We start from the raw sequence: 14,192 nt of genomic DNA on the forward strand, positions 1-14,192 counted from the left end.
GAAATAATAGAAGCGTATGCAAAACTTTTTTATATACAAAAATTACTAGTTTAAGAACATGAAATTAATTGCATTCAACATTTAATTCATAAAGAGAACCCTAAGGGGAAAGGGCTTATCTCTGCAAACTATAATATCCAAGTGCAAGCTGTGATGGTTTCTTTGGAGGAATTTAAAATCTGCTGAGAACAAGACAGGAGAATCAATAGAAGATATTTACGGGGCGGGGGATTGGTATAAAACACATTTTAGATCAGTGTTTCCCAAACATGAGTGTCCAGCTGTATTTGGACTACAACTCCCATCATCCCTAGCTAGCAGGACCAGTGTTCAGGGATGATGAGATTATGTCCAAAAACAGCTGGAGACTCAAGTTTGGGAAACACTGTTTTAGACCAACCTTGGCCAGAATTTGGGAAACTGCCCTGAAAGTTCTAAATCAGTTTTATATGCATCCTTTATTGTTTAGTAAAATAGCCAAGTCAAATAACCCACTCTTAGTGAAATTGTGATAGAATTGCCCATTAGTGCAGCAATTTAGGGGCAAAGCCTTTCTCAAGGTAGGAGCAATTACAGGTCAATCTGTAACCCCCCAATCCAAAAATCACCCTGTCTTTGATCTGGAAGCTCAAAACCTATCTCAAAAAGTTCTGATTATTATTTGGAGACAGCAGCTGAGCTTACTATGGCAAGATATTTGAGATCTCAGAGACTGATTTGATGGAAATTTGGACTCGGCAACTTTGGGTATTAGCAGCTATGGAAAAATTAATGAATGCAAGTCATGCAAGACGAAAAGGAAAACAGTCTGATAACATTTATGCAGTTTGTTTTCAATTTATTGTTTACTGCATGGATATTCAGCTCACATTGGGATTTATGGAAGGACGCTTTTATTTAATGCTGTTATTGTTGCAGTACTGCTCTTATTTCTTTATTTCAAAGAGTCTCTCTCTCTTCCTTGTTTCTTTATGCACTTTTTTGTATCTCATTTGTTCAAACATTAATTGCAAGTTGATTAATTGCAAATATCCTATGTTGAAGTTGGAGGCCGAAGTGTCTTTTCCAGAAATAACCAAATACAGTGGTACCGCGGGTTACATATGCTTCAGGTTACATACGCATCAGGTTACAGACTCCACTAACCCAGAAATAGTACCTCGGGTTCAGAACTTTGCTTCAGGAAGAGAACAGAAATCGTGCTCCGGTGGTGCAGCAGCAGCAGGAGGCCCCAATAGCTAAAGTGGTGCCTCAGGTTAAGAACAGTTTCAGGTTAAGAACGGACCTCTGGAACAAATTAAGTACTTAACCCGAGGTACCACTGTAATTTATCTTAAAGGTAAAGATAAAGGGACCCCTGACCGTTAAGTCCTGTCACGGACGACTCTGGGGTTGCGGCGCTCATCTCGATTTACTTGCCGAGGGAGCCGGCGTTTGTCCGCAGACAGGTCGTGTGGCCAGCGTGACTAAGCCACTTCTGGCAAAACCAGAGCAGCGCATGGAAACGCCTTAGTTTTTGCCAATTGGGAGACCAGGAATAAAATGAAAAGTTCAGGCTAGAACCGCTACTAGTGTTGCAGCAAATAATTTAGGTTTGGAAATACAGTAATGGCCTGGGCCCAAAAAATTGGTCTCTGCAGCTTGCTCTGCACACCCAGTGTGAAGTTCTCTGTTTGGTTTCTTAGAGCAGTCGCCAGCCCTTCCTTCACTGCAAACCTCTTTTCAAACTGAAGGCATTTAAAAAAGCAGTTTGTGATAGGTTCTGTGAACTATGAGTGTCCTCATTATAATGTGTTTTCCTGTTGTTGTTTCTCTGTCTGCCCTTTCCCTTTTTTACAGCTATTGTTTCAGCTGCTTATTACAGACTGATAAACTGCTGGGGACTCTTATAGGTAAGCCTAGAAACCATGCTTCTATTAATATGCTTTTTTGGGTGGTGACAGTGGTGGCTTGGGAACATCTTATTTGGCACCTTAAGAAGAGCTCTGCTGAATCAGGCCACAAAGGCCCATCTAGTCCAGCATCCTGTTTCCACATAGGCCAACCAGATGTTCATTGCAAGTCCAAAAGCAGGACGTGAGAGCAATAGCATTCTCCCCATGTGTGATTTCCAGCAACTGGCATTCAGAGGCATAATACCTCCAACCAACATATCCATCATGGTTAGAAGCCATCGATAGCCTTGCCATAGAATCGTATAATTGTAGAGTTTGGAAGGGACCTCGAGGGTCATCCAGTCCAACCCGCTGCAATGCAGGAATCTCAGCATTCAGTCCCCCATTCAGTTTGAAACCAGACCAGACCCTGTTTAGCTTTGCAAAAGTGCTAGCAGTTTTATTGCTGCACCCATGAATTTGTCTAATCCTCTTTTAAATCCATCCAAGTTGGTGGTTGTCACTGTCTTGTTTTCTACTGCTCCGGAGGCTAGGACCTGAACCAATCGATCCAAGTTACAAGAAAGGAGATTCCGACTAAACATTGGGAAGAACTTTCTGACAGTCAGAGCTGTTCGACAGTGGAACAGGCTCCCTCGAGAGGTTGTGGACTCTCCTTCCTTAGAGGGGTGTTGTTGTTTTTTAATTATTTAGTTTTGCAGTTTAAATTTTACAGTGAATTATCAACAATCAACATAAAAACAAGATTCCAAAGACTCTCCTGAATTTCCCTCCTCCCCTTTGTGGGTCTTTTTGTTAACCATTTCCTCCTGAATCTTTTATAATAATCCAAATCTTTTACATCTCCATTATATCCAAAATTTGACATTAAACTACAAGTGTCATTCCAATCCTACTAATGATTTTACCTGTTTACCATGGTTTTTAAGATAAATTATAAATTTCCCCCATTCCTTACCTTATTAAAATTTTGGTCTTCCTGATTTCTGATTCTTCTGGTCATTTTTGCCATTTTGGCATAATCCATCAACTTAATCTGCCATTCTTCTCTGGTAGGGACTTCTTTCCATTTCTGGGTCATTAACATCCGAGCAGCTGTGGTCGCATAAATAAATACATTGGTACCTCGGGATGTGAATGGGATCCGTTACGGAGCCCCGTTCGCATCCTGAACAGAACGTAAGACGCGTCTGTGCGTCTGTGCGTGCGTGGGTCGTGTTTCGTCGCTTCCGCGCATGCGTGTGACGTCATTTTGACCGTCTGTGCATGCGCGAGCGGTGAAACCCGGAAGTAACGCACTCTGTTACTTCCGGGTCGCCATGGAGCGCAACCCGAAATTACTTATCCTGAATATTTATCCCGAGGTATGACTGTAGTATTTTCTGCTCCATTGGGGTTTCAGCACCTAGAATTCCTAAAAGAAGGAGGTTTTTAAACAGAGGTTGGGTGGCCATCTGTCTTGGATGCTTTAGCTGAGATTCCTGCATGGCCGGGGGTTGGACTAGATGACCCTTGGGGTCCCTTCCAATTCTATAATTCTATGATCATGCTTGCTGGGGTTGATGGGAATTGTATTGCACCAGTGGCTGGTGGGCTACTAGACCAGCTTTAGGGGCTGCAAACCATGCACATTTATGTTGGTAAGAGTTGTGGTCCTGAACTATTGTACCTGCCTGTTGTAATGCATGGGTCAGTTTCTACTGAGGACTGATCGTGACCATGCATACTTCAAGTTACTCAGTGCAGTTATGGAGAATGGGAAAGAGCTTTTAGGTCCTTGAGCCTCTGGACTTCTGGTGACTCCAAGGGAAGAGTTAGCAGGACAGGAACCTGGTTCAGTCTTTTCCTTGCCTTCTGTGTGAATTCAGGATAAATGAGCAATTTGAAGAGGATATAAAAACATTGCCATCTGGCATACTTAATAATAGTCTAAAGCTGTAGTAGCAGACTAATGAATTTGAACATAGTACCTGCAGAGATCATGGAACTGTGTGGATGGAGCAGCTGTTGCATTCTCTAGGGCATATTTGTAATATTGTCATACATTGCTTAAATTATTTTTTTGCTATATGTCCTTTCAGTTTTATGACATAGCACTGTGCTTTTGGGGAGAGGGAGTGATAGCATGTGTTTCTCTGATATTCAGTTACTTGCAGTGATAGTTTTCATGCGTGCTTGAATAATCACCAACTTTCATGGCATTGTCGTTTATCTCCATTTAGTCATGCCTTTTTTCAGCTTTTAAAAACAGAACAGAAAGTGTCCGCTTGTAGAAATATGTATGAAGATCAAAAGTAAACCCAGCAGTAGCAAGGGAGGACTTTGAAGGAGGAACAGGAAGTATGGAAGAAAGGATTGGGAGAGTGTTAGAGAGGCTAGGAGAGAACAGTAGGGCCAGGAACTGCTCTGTATGAAGCAATCTTAACAAAGTACAGTTGTACCTTGGAAGCCAAATGCCTTGGCTCCCGAACAAATCAGCTCCCGAATGATCGAAACCCGGAAGTGAGTGTTCCGGTTTTCGAACGATTTACGGAAGCCGAACGTCTGGCGCGTCTTCCACGGCTTTCGATTGGCTGTAGGATGCTCCTGCAGCCAATTGGAAGCCGCGCTTTGGTTTTTGAACGGTTCTGAGAATTGAACGGATTTCCCAGAACACATTCTGTTCGAAAACCAAGGTACCACTGTACACTTTTTCTATTAAGCTGGGAGTTGCTGAAACAAAGCCCACCTCTTGTTGCTTGTATTTTTTTCCTAATGGGCATCATACTTTGCTAGCTATGTTAGACAACTTTCCTCAGGACTGGTCCAGAGTTCTTTGTAAAAATAATGTAGGTTGGTATTTATCAGTCTCATATACTACAATAAAAATAAAAACAAATGCATAGCCCTTCCGGCTTAGGACCCTCGTACCTACGAGACCGCCTCTCCTGGTATGCCCCACGAAGGACCTTAAGGTCCACAAATAGAGCCAGGGCCTTTTCAAGACTGGCTCTGGCTTGGTGGAACGCTCTGTCTCATGAGACCAGGGCCCTGCAGGATCTGATTTCTTTCTGCAGGACCTGTAAGACAGAGTTGTTCCGCCTGGCCTTTGGCTTGGAGCCAATTTGATTCCCTCCCCCTCTTTCTTTTTCCTTTCTCCTCCTGTGATGAGGCTGGATTTTAGTGTTTCAATATTTTAATGTTGTATTTTAATCTTGTTTTTAAGTTGTATTCATTCAACTTGTTTTTATTATTGCTTGTTAGCCGCCCTGAGCCTGGCCTTGGCTGGGGAGGGCGGGGTATAAATAAAAATTACTATTATTATTAAGGCACAATAGGAAAAGACAGCATGAAATTATGCATTTACAAATCCGACTACAGGAGATCAACAAACAATTCTTCACCCCATTCCTCCCGCGAAAGCTTTTTGAAAAAGATGTTTCCTAAAAGGTGTGAAACACACCTCATTGGGGAGGGAATTCCATGGGCACAAGGCCACCAGGGTTCACTGCTGGAAGCTTCTTGTAAGGAGTGTGGACCCAGTCACCATCAGCATGGGAGGTGGGCAGTTGGGGTTGCGAAGTGCTAATTTGTCAGTTGCAACTTCCAGCCTTCTTGTTTTGTATTTTCGTTCTTTGCATCAATAATGTGTTGACTAAGTAGCTACATTTGATAATGCAAAATGGGTTTCTATTAAAAAAATGTGTCGGGCTGTGTTTTAAAACAAAACCTAGCCAAGGGTTGAATAGCTTGAAGGAATAAAAGAAGTGGAAAACTGTATGTGTGTGAATTGGATATAAAATTTTAGAAGACATATTAATCTGGAATGTTATATCTAACATTGAGATGTCAAAATCAGATGAGTTCTCTGCAAAATAAAAAATGACTGAAACGAGCAATCTCTGTTAGTCAATAAATCATCCCTTCATAATAACAAAAAGAAGTATTTCAGTTTCCCCCTCATTAATTTCTCTGTAGGTGGTGGTTTGACATGACTGCATTGGAAGCAAGTTGAATGTAATAGAACTGAACACAAACAAGGCCTTAGTTTGGTCTGAATTTCTCACAGATCTGTGGTTATTCTGCCCCATGGCCTTGTCACGAGGCTTCAGTTTTCTACTTTCCGAAGGATCACTTCCAATTTTGTTCTTGAAAGGCACTGTTATGCTCACTCACCTTTATCTTATGGTATGTGCAAATGATAATACTGTTTTCCTAGATAAAAGTGGCTCTGTTGGGTGGATTTTCAGAAGTAGCTTCTTCAGTATAGGTTGGGCTGAAGGACCCTAAATATAAAGCTATTTTATTGCATGCCACATTGTTACCAGGGCACTTTAGTTCAAAGCTCTTCTTGGAAAGGCTTAAATGTTCCTTGGTTCAGAATTAGCTTTGGATTGCGAACGGACATTTGTAGAAATGAGGGAACTTCTGCTCTGCAGATTTGTACCTAAGAATATAAGAAGAATATTGAACTCAATGAGGCTTACTGCGGAGTAGATACATGCAGGTTAGCAGTGTTCGGAGAGTGTCTGATTGTTGTTGTTGGCATCTGTCTCTCAGGAGAGACAATGGAATGCACCTCGGGGGGTGAGGTCAAACTACTGGAGAATCACAGCACCTGCTGTGGCTGTAGAGACCGGTAACTCATAACTGCTGCCTCCTACATTGTTTTTGCTGTGTTAGCTGCACCAAGTGAAAGCCTGGGCAGTGTGTGTGGAGCTCCTGGGCTGCCCAGACAACAAGACTTCCCCTGGCCTGGTTGATGTGGTCCAAAGGAAAGAAGAGCAATATGTTTGGCACCAGCTTGGGTGCAGGGGTTCCCGGAAGGAGGTGTACAAGGAGCCATCCAACCGTCTTAGGGTCTCCACTCTGGATTTGTGTAGGGTTTACTCCTTAGTCTTTTCTTCTCCCGAAGATGTCCTGCAAGGCAGCAAGCAAGTGTCTGATTGTATAACAGTTGTAAATCCGAGGAGAAGTGGGCTTTTTCATTGCCTGGATGGAAGACTCTTGGGAGCCCCTTGGCGCTTTCTGAAGGCAAAGTAGAATATAGTATGATAACACAGAGAGAGAAATACTCTGGAGGGGAGAGTATAGGTTAGAGATTTCTCTTTAAAAGCCATTGTGGTTCCTGTCCAGATATTGCTGCTGGGCCCAGGGTTCGAAATTAGCAGGGTGCCGGGCACATTTTGCACCCAAAGAATTCTCCATTTGCGAGCACCTCAAAAAGTCTGGGTGCCATTTTTTGCGCCTGGTTGACACTCAAGGATTTGAAGCCTTGAAGTACCGTGGTAACTCGGGTTACATACGCTTCAGGTTACAGACTCCACTAACCCAGAAATAGTACCTTGGGTTAAGAACTTTGCTTCAGGATGAGAACAGAAATCATGCTCCAGGGGCACGGCGGCAGCAGGAGGCCCCATTAGCTAAAGTGGTGCTTCAGGTTAAGAACAGTTTCAGGTTAAGAACGGACCTCTGGAACGAATTATGTACGTAACCAGAGGTAGCACTGTATATGTTAAGGATAGACAATATGTTAAGGAGTTTAACAAGAAGGAGTCGAGTGTTTTGAAAACTGAATTATGGTACCAATATTTTTATTATAAACACCAAATTAAACATGTATTAACAATTTCTGCTAAAAATGTGGTATTAACAATGTGTCACATATGTGAATTGCGTATTAGTTCATGCTTATCAAAATAATAAATAAAAAGTGTTGCTGACCCCCCCCCCCCCGTGGCGACCAGACATTCTGTTTTGGCACCCACAACCCATCCTGGTTTCTAACACTGGCTGGGCTACAACTCCCATCATCATTGGCCATTGGCCCTGGTGGCTGGGACTGATGGATGTTGTAGTCTATTGCATCTAGAGGACTGTAGTGACCATTCCAGAGCCTGTATGTTTCAACCACGTATTACTGGGAATACGTAAACACTGGGAATTGTTTTTAAAACAGCACCAAAGGGACTAGGCCTTCCTGATTTGCAACTGGTTGCACAAATACGTTCTCTCTGGTTAAATAGGTTTTGCAAATGTCCCAGTAGCATTGCTACTGGTGAAATGAAGGTCCTTGTGCTTACGGTGTTCCCATCTTTGGTCTTCCACACCATTCCATGCAAAAGTGCTCATTAGCTTGTAGCAGGATCATGGGAGACATGTAGTTTATTTTATTTATTTATACCTCCCTTTATTTGAGCCTTTACTATTGACTTATTACAAAACAATTTACAGTATTACAAAACAATAACACCCCCACCAACAAACACATTTAAAAGTCTCTACAATATTAATCAGCCAAAGGCCTGGTTGAAGAAGAACCTTTTCACCTGGTGCCTAAAAGTCTTTAAGGACGGCGACAGAAGAACCTCTCTGGGGAGAGCATTCCACAAATGAGGAGCCCCTGCAGAAAAGGCCTGTTCTCATGTTGCCACCCTCCGGACCTCAATGGAGGAGTCACTCAAAAAAGGGCCTCAGATGATGAACACAGAGTTCGGGATGGTTTATATGGGGAGAGACAGCCCTTGCGATATTGCGGTCCTGAGCTGTTTAAAGCTTTATAAGTCAAAACCGCACTTTGAATTGGGTCTGGAAGCTAGTTGGCAGCCAGTGCAGTTGGGCCAGGATGGGTGTTAAATTCTCAAACCGTCTTGCCCCAGTGAGCAGAGTGGCCTCTGAATGTAATACAGTGGTACCTCTGGTTGCAAATGGGATCCGTTCTGGAGGCCCATTCACAACATGAAAAGAGTGCAACCTGCAGCGGCGCATCTGTGCACGCGCGGGTTGTGATTTGCCGCTTCTGCGCATGTGTGTGATGTCATTTTGCGCTTCTGCGCATGCGCGAGAGGCAAAACCCAGAAGTAACCCTTTCCGGTACTTCTGGGTCGCCGCGGGACGTAACATGAAGCGGACGTAACATTAGGTATGACGGTAGTGTAAAGGTCCTTTTCTCAGCTGCTGAACTGCTGAGAACTAAGTGTGAACTTAGTGTGAACTAAGGAGAAGGGCTTTTTTTTCTTTGGTGGTGCTCTGACTTTGGAATTCTTCCTCCAGACTGGTGCCAACATAAGCCTTTTCTGCACCAGGTTAAAGCTTGCTCTCTTTTATATCTAGACATTTTTAAAGAGTTACGTTTGTCTTTGGTTGCTTATTGGTGTTGATTCATTTTTAAATTGCTTTGTGATTAAGTCTGTTGTTTGTACTGTTGTTGTACTGTACTACCCTGGAGTCTGTTTGAGTACAGGACAATTTAGATTTAAAAATAAATAAAACACCTATTTAGAAGATTGGGCATTCTCCTCCTGTGGTGTTCACTTCTGCAGAATCCTCTTAAGGTATGCTGTCTTAAGGTAATAAATAACTGCGCTGCTTGGGTAAGCAGTCACTGACCTTTCCAGCCCACTTTTACAAATTTGCAGAACAACAAGTGAGTCTTGTTTCACTTGCTTTCCTTTTGTCAGCTGTGAAGCAACTTTCCACTTGTACACCTTTCTCTTCCATAGCAACTAGCGGGACCTAATGGCATGTCCAATTCTCTGCATCCTGACTGCTAACTCTATGAAATACGTTCATGCCAGAGAAACGGCTTCTGTGCATAGCAGGAAGAAGTAAAAATGAAGAATATTAAGGGAAGATCTAGCACTCGGCCTGCAGTACTTTTTGTTTTCCACAGAGGGGAGCTGCTAGAAGTAAAAATGAAGTATAAAAAGTTGTAAAGTACTGTCCATATGAACAAAGAATAACTACCCACTGCCGTGAGAAAAAGGTATACATTTCTTCCCAAACCCTGCATTCCACTACGCCATAGTTAGCAAGCTATAGCTCAGTGATAGCCAATGTGTTAACCTCCCAGGGTCTGTTGGACTCTGACTTGCATCGGTCCCAGCCAGCATGGCTAATGGTTAGGGCTGGTGGGAGTTATTCTTCACAATCTCTGGAGGATGCCACACTGGTTACCCCTGCTGCAACTTATGTATGGAATTAGATTGCATGAGTACCTCCCTAGGGTTTCCTCAAGCAAAAGTGTCTGCCTCTATAAAAACAAGGATTTGGTACTCTTTAGATGAATTAATTTAAATGGGTGCCCTGGACTTCCAGTAATGACCCTCAGGCTTATGGCAATCAGTGGATCCAGAATCTCTGTAAAATACTGTTTTTAACCATCACTTTTCTTGTTCCCAAGATGGCATTATGCCTAGAATTTCAGCACTCGTTTTTGGATGGAGGACACAGAAGACCTAAACATTTTGAGAATCCAACTCAAGAGGAAATGGAATAGGGTGACACTTCCGAGTCTACTGAAGGGTGGATTCTTTCCTCCACCTCCCCTTCCATTTTCTAGGTGAGAGTATTTTCAACCAAGCATGCTCAAAATTCGGATTTCAAACCTTGCGAAGGATTTGGTGGGGAGACAAATGAAAAGCTCACTGCCAAAATCTTGAATAGGAGAAACAAAGCTTGAAATAGAGCAACTCTGTCGGCCTATTATTTTAGAAGTCTTGGATTTCCTTCTGGTTAGTTTTCTGCTTTGTGAAACAGCTGCTTTCTTTTTTCATTTAAAAAGAAACAAAACACAGCTCTTCATCCAAAGGGGGAAACTGTGGTTTGTTTAAACTCTAGCTAGTGGACAAACCGGGATCAGAAACCACAACTGCCTAACTAGATTTTAAACAAGACACTGTTCCCTGAATCGACATAATGCAGAACCATTTGTTTTAAACAGTTTGCTTAAAACTGTAAGTGGATGATTTTTATCTTCTCTTCTGATGCACAAAAGAGGAAGGGAGAAGGCACGGAGCTGAGGCTCACTGCACTCAACATTCACATGATGAAAACTCTGGCTATCTTTTGTTTTTAGCCTGGCATACCTGAGCAACTGTTACTATGGTCACCAGGTTTGTATTCCTGCAATGGAGAGCATGATCTCTCTGGAGGATAAAACAACTTTTCTCTCTCTCTAATCATGCACTGCTAATATTCAAAGTACCTATGTCTCACCCTATTTCCCCCCCCTTCAACACCAGGGCACTGAATTAGGGTGAACACGGGTCGTCCATACATCATACATTTAAAGAACATCCCCCCTCCGTGAAGAATCCAGGGAACTGTAGCTTCTTGAGAGTGCTGGGAATTGTAGTTCTGTTGCCTAATCCAGGACTTCATGCAATTATTTGTGGGGTGTTTTTTTGGGGGGGGGCAATGTGTTTTAAATATATGGTGTGTACACAGACTTAGTAAAGGTAAAGGGACCCCTGACCAGTAGGTCCAGTCGTGGCCGACTCTGGGGTTGCGGCGCTCATCTCGCTTTATTGGCCGAGGGAGCCGGCGTACAGTTTCCAGGTCATGTGGCCAGCATGACTAAGCCGCTTCTGGCGAACCAGAGCAGCGCACGGAAACGCCGTTTACCTTCCCGCCGGAGCGGTACCTATTGATCTACTTGCACTTTGACGTGCTTTCGAACTGCTAGGTTGGCAGGAGCAAGGATCGAGCAATGGGAGCTCACCCCGTTGCAGGGATTCAAACCGCCGACCTTCTGATCGGCAAGTCCTAGGCTCTGTGTTTTAACCCACAGTGCCACCCACGTCCCTGTACACATTGTCTGCGGGAAAATCACATGCACCTACTGGCTACTGCCAGTGATGTCTCTGGTGGCCAGTCGTATGCTGCTTTCCTCCCAATCTTGTGTAGTTTTTGAAACCTTTATTTTTTAATTGCATTTTTTCATCATTTTTACTGCCTGCCTGATAGAGACTGAGTACTCCCCACTGTACTTGGTGAGAGTACACCGCAACACGCTGAGAGTGTTCATTGAGCCTTGTTAGATTAAAAAGAAAACCCTGCCACACTGTTGAGCAGGACTCCTCCCCAACCTGTTTCATGTGCTCAACCCTGTCCAAAGCGTGAAAGCACGTACGCTGTGTGTGTGTGTGTGTTAAAGGAAGAAAGAACAGCAGACAGGTGATCCCTTTGCAGCCTGTCTTCTTCTTCCCTGCGTCAAGGCTTCCCACTCCTGCATCCATCAGTGGAGATGCAGCAAATTGTATTACTAGCCCACATGGGGCCGGTACTGCTTTAGTACTAAGAGATATGTGAGAATTTCCTTCCCATCTGGAAAGGCCCTGTGCGGTTTTCTCTTTTTCTGCTCTTCCCTCTCTTGTTGCTTCTTTCGCTCACTGCATTCATTTGATCTTGGCCATTTTATTCTTGCTTTCCATTTCAGAACCCATTATAAAGAAGCTTGGGAGCCTGGGTTAGGAATTTGATTCTCACGTATGCCAAAGACTGTGGTTCCCTTAATGTTTATAAAAGAAAAAGAAACAAAAAAATAATCATAACCCCCCCCCTTTTCATGTTTTTGTCTTAATACCTTAAAAGGAATCCAAAGTGTATTGTCTCTGCCTTGTATGAAGTGTTGAAGTGTAAAGGAATTGCCTGAGCTTCATTTTTTGAAAGATATTTTATTTTCCCCGAGATAATTTAAGGTGACATCCTTGCCCAGTTTGTTATTGCCTGCTGCACGAGTTGTTTGTTCTAATCCCTCAGCCTATCATAAATCTCCCAAGGCAGTGTGAATGGCTAGCAAATCTTGAGATGCCTTGTTTAAAGAGATATACCAAGCTACAGGTATCTGGACCCCCACTGACAAATTCCAGTGTTGAATCTCTGCCCCCTCCAAATGTGTTGGGATGTTCATGTTGCGAGCTTTTCTGTCCTCAGAAGTGGCTGCCTTTTTTTGCTAAGTGGGATGGTGGTAGCATCCCCAAGTTGATGCCATCTGATACAGCACCATCAATGGGAAATGCAATGGGAAATCCTGCTCTCTGTGGCTATAGGAATGTATAACTTTGGCCTAATGCTCTTTACGCGGGTAGTGCTGTGGGTTTTGGACTTGCCAATCAGAAGGTTGGCGGTTCGAATCCCCCTGACGGGGTGAGCTTCTGTTGTTCATTCCCTGCTTCTTCCAACCTAGCAGTTCGAAAGCACGTCAGAGTACAAGTAGTTAAATAGGTACCGCTCCGGCGGGAAGGTAAACGGTGTTTCCGTGCGCTGTTCTGGTTTGCCAGAAGCGGCTTAGTCATGCTGGCCACATGACCCGGAAGCTGTACAAACGCCGGCTCCCTCAGCCAATAAAGCGAGATGCGCGCTGCAACCCCAGAGTCGGTCACGACTGGACCTAATGGTCAGGGGTCCTTTACCTTTAAGGTAAAGGTAAAGAGACCCCTGAGAATTAAGTTCAGTCGCGAATGACTGGGGTTGTGGCGCTCATCTCGCTTTACAGGCCGGGAGCCGGCGTTTTTCCGCTTCCGCAGACAGTTTTTCTGGGTCATGCGGCCAGCATGACTAAGCTGCTTCTGGCGAAACCAGAGCAGTGCACGGAAACGCCGTTTACCTTCCTGATGGAGCGGTACCTATTTATCTACTTGCACTGCGTGCTTTTGAACTGCTAGGTTGGCAGGAGCTGGGACCGAGCAACAGGAGCTCACCCCATCACAGGGATTCGAACTGTCGACCTTTCGATTGGCAAGCCCAAGCGGCAAGCCCAAGTGATTTAATCCACAGCGCCACCCGCGTCCCTATGAGATGGTAATACTTCCTAATGCTTGTTTTGTGTGACCTATTGTGAGGCGATGCCTGCTTTTACTGATTTCCTTCTCTGGGCCAGCCTCCCCCAGTCTGATGTCCTCAAGATGTTTGTGGCCGAAACTTCCCCCTTCCATGAACATTGGTCATGGATAGGGGCTGATGGAAGTTGAGTCTGAAGCATCTGAAGGTCATCTGTTTGAGGAAAGGCTTCTCTGCACTGTTTCTACAAAATACTAGTGAGAGGCTTAAACAAGTTGAAAGGAAGGAGGCTCCTCCCCAGATCACTGGGCGTTTCTTGTGTCCCCCTCTGCTCAGTACTGTGGTAGATCAGGGATAGCCATGTGGTGCCCTCTAGTTCAGAGCTTTCCAAACTGTTCATGTTGTGGCGCACTTTTTAGACAGGCATCATTTTGTGACACAGTAATTCAGTTTTACTAACAAACCGAAGGTTAAACTAATCCCTTTCGAGCCCAGCGAGAAGCGCAGGGAGCGTTTGTGCGACTAAAGGGCGTTGTTTTTTAAATCCTTGCGAAGGTTAGCTGCCTACCACTGCTTCAGGCTAGAGTGGCAAGGCCACAATCCAGAGATGGTGTGCATGCAGCAGTGAAAGACACTATGGTCACATTCGCACCCTACGTTCAAAGCCCCATGATAACATTTTAAACAGTCGTGGCTCCCCCTGCCCAGGTTTTATGGGAACTGTAGTTTGTTTTGGGTGCTGGGAGTTGTTAGGAG

General features: G+C 44.1%; 1 protein-coding gene across 4 annotated transcripts in view; it reads left to right on the top strand.

The window, feature by feature from the left end:
- The window catches only part of FARS2 (phenylalanyl-tRNA synthetase 2, mitochondrial), a 214,550-nt gene that overhangs the window by 2,318 nt on the left and 198,040 nt on the right, over window positions 1-14,192 (top strand). For 3 of the 4 annotated variants that reach the window (XM_083623952.1, XM_083623954.1, XM_083623955.1), the window contains exon 2: window positions 1,840-1,892. The exons of the other annotated variant lie outside the window; for it this stretch is intronic. The gene's annotated coding sequence lies outside the window, so the exon portion shown is untranslated. The remainder of the gene's footprint in view (window positions 1-1,839; window positions 1,893-14,192) is intronic. 4 annotated transcript variants of the gene reach the window in all.

Source organism: Podarcis filfolensis (genome assembly GCF_964270895.1).
Source record: "Podarcis filfolensis genome assembly, chromosome: 7".
Taxonomy (NCBI): Eukaryota; Metazoa; Chordata; class Lepidosauria; order Squamata; family Lacertidae; genus Podarcis; species Podarcis filfolensis.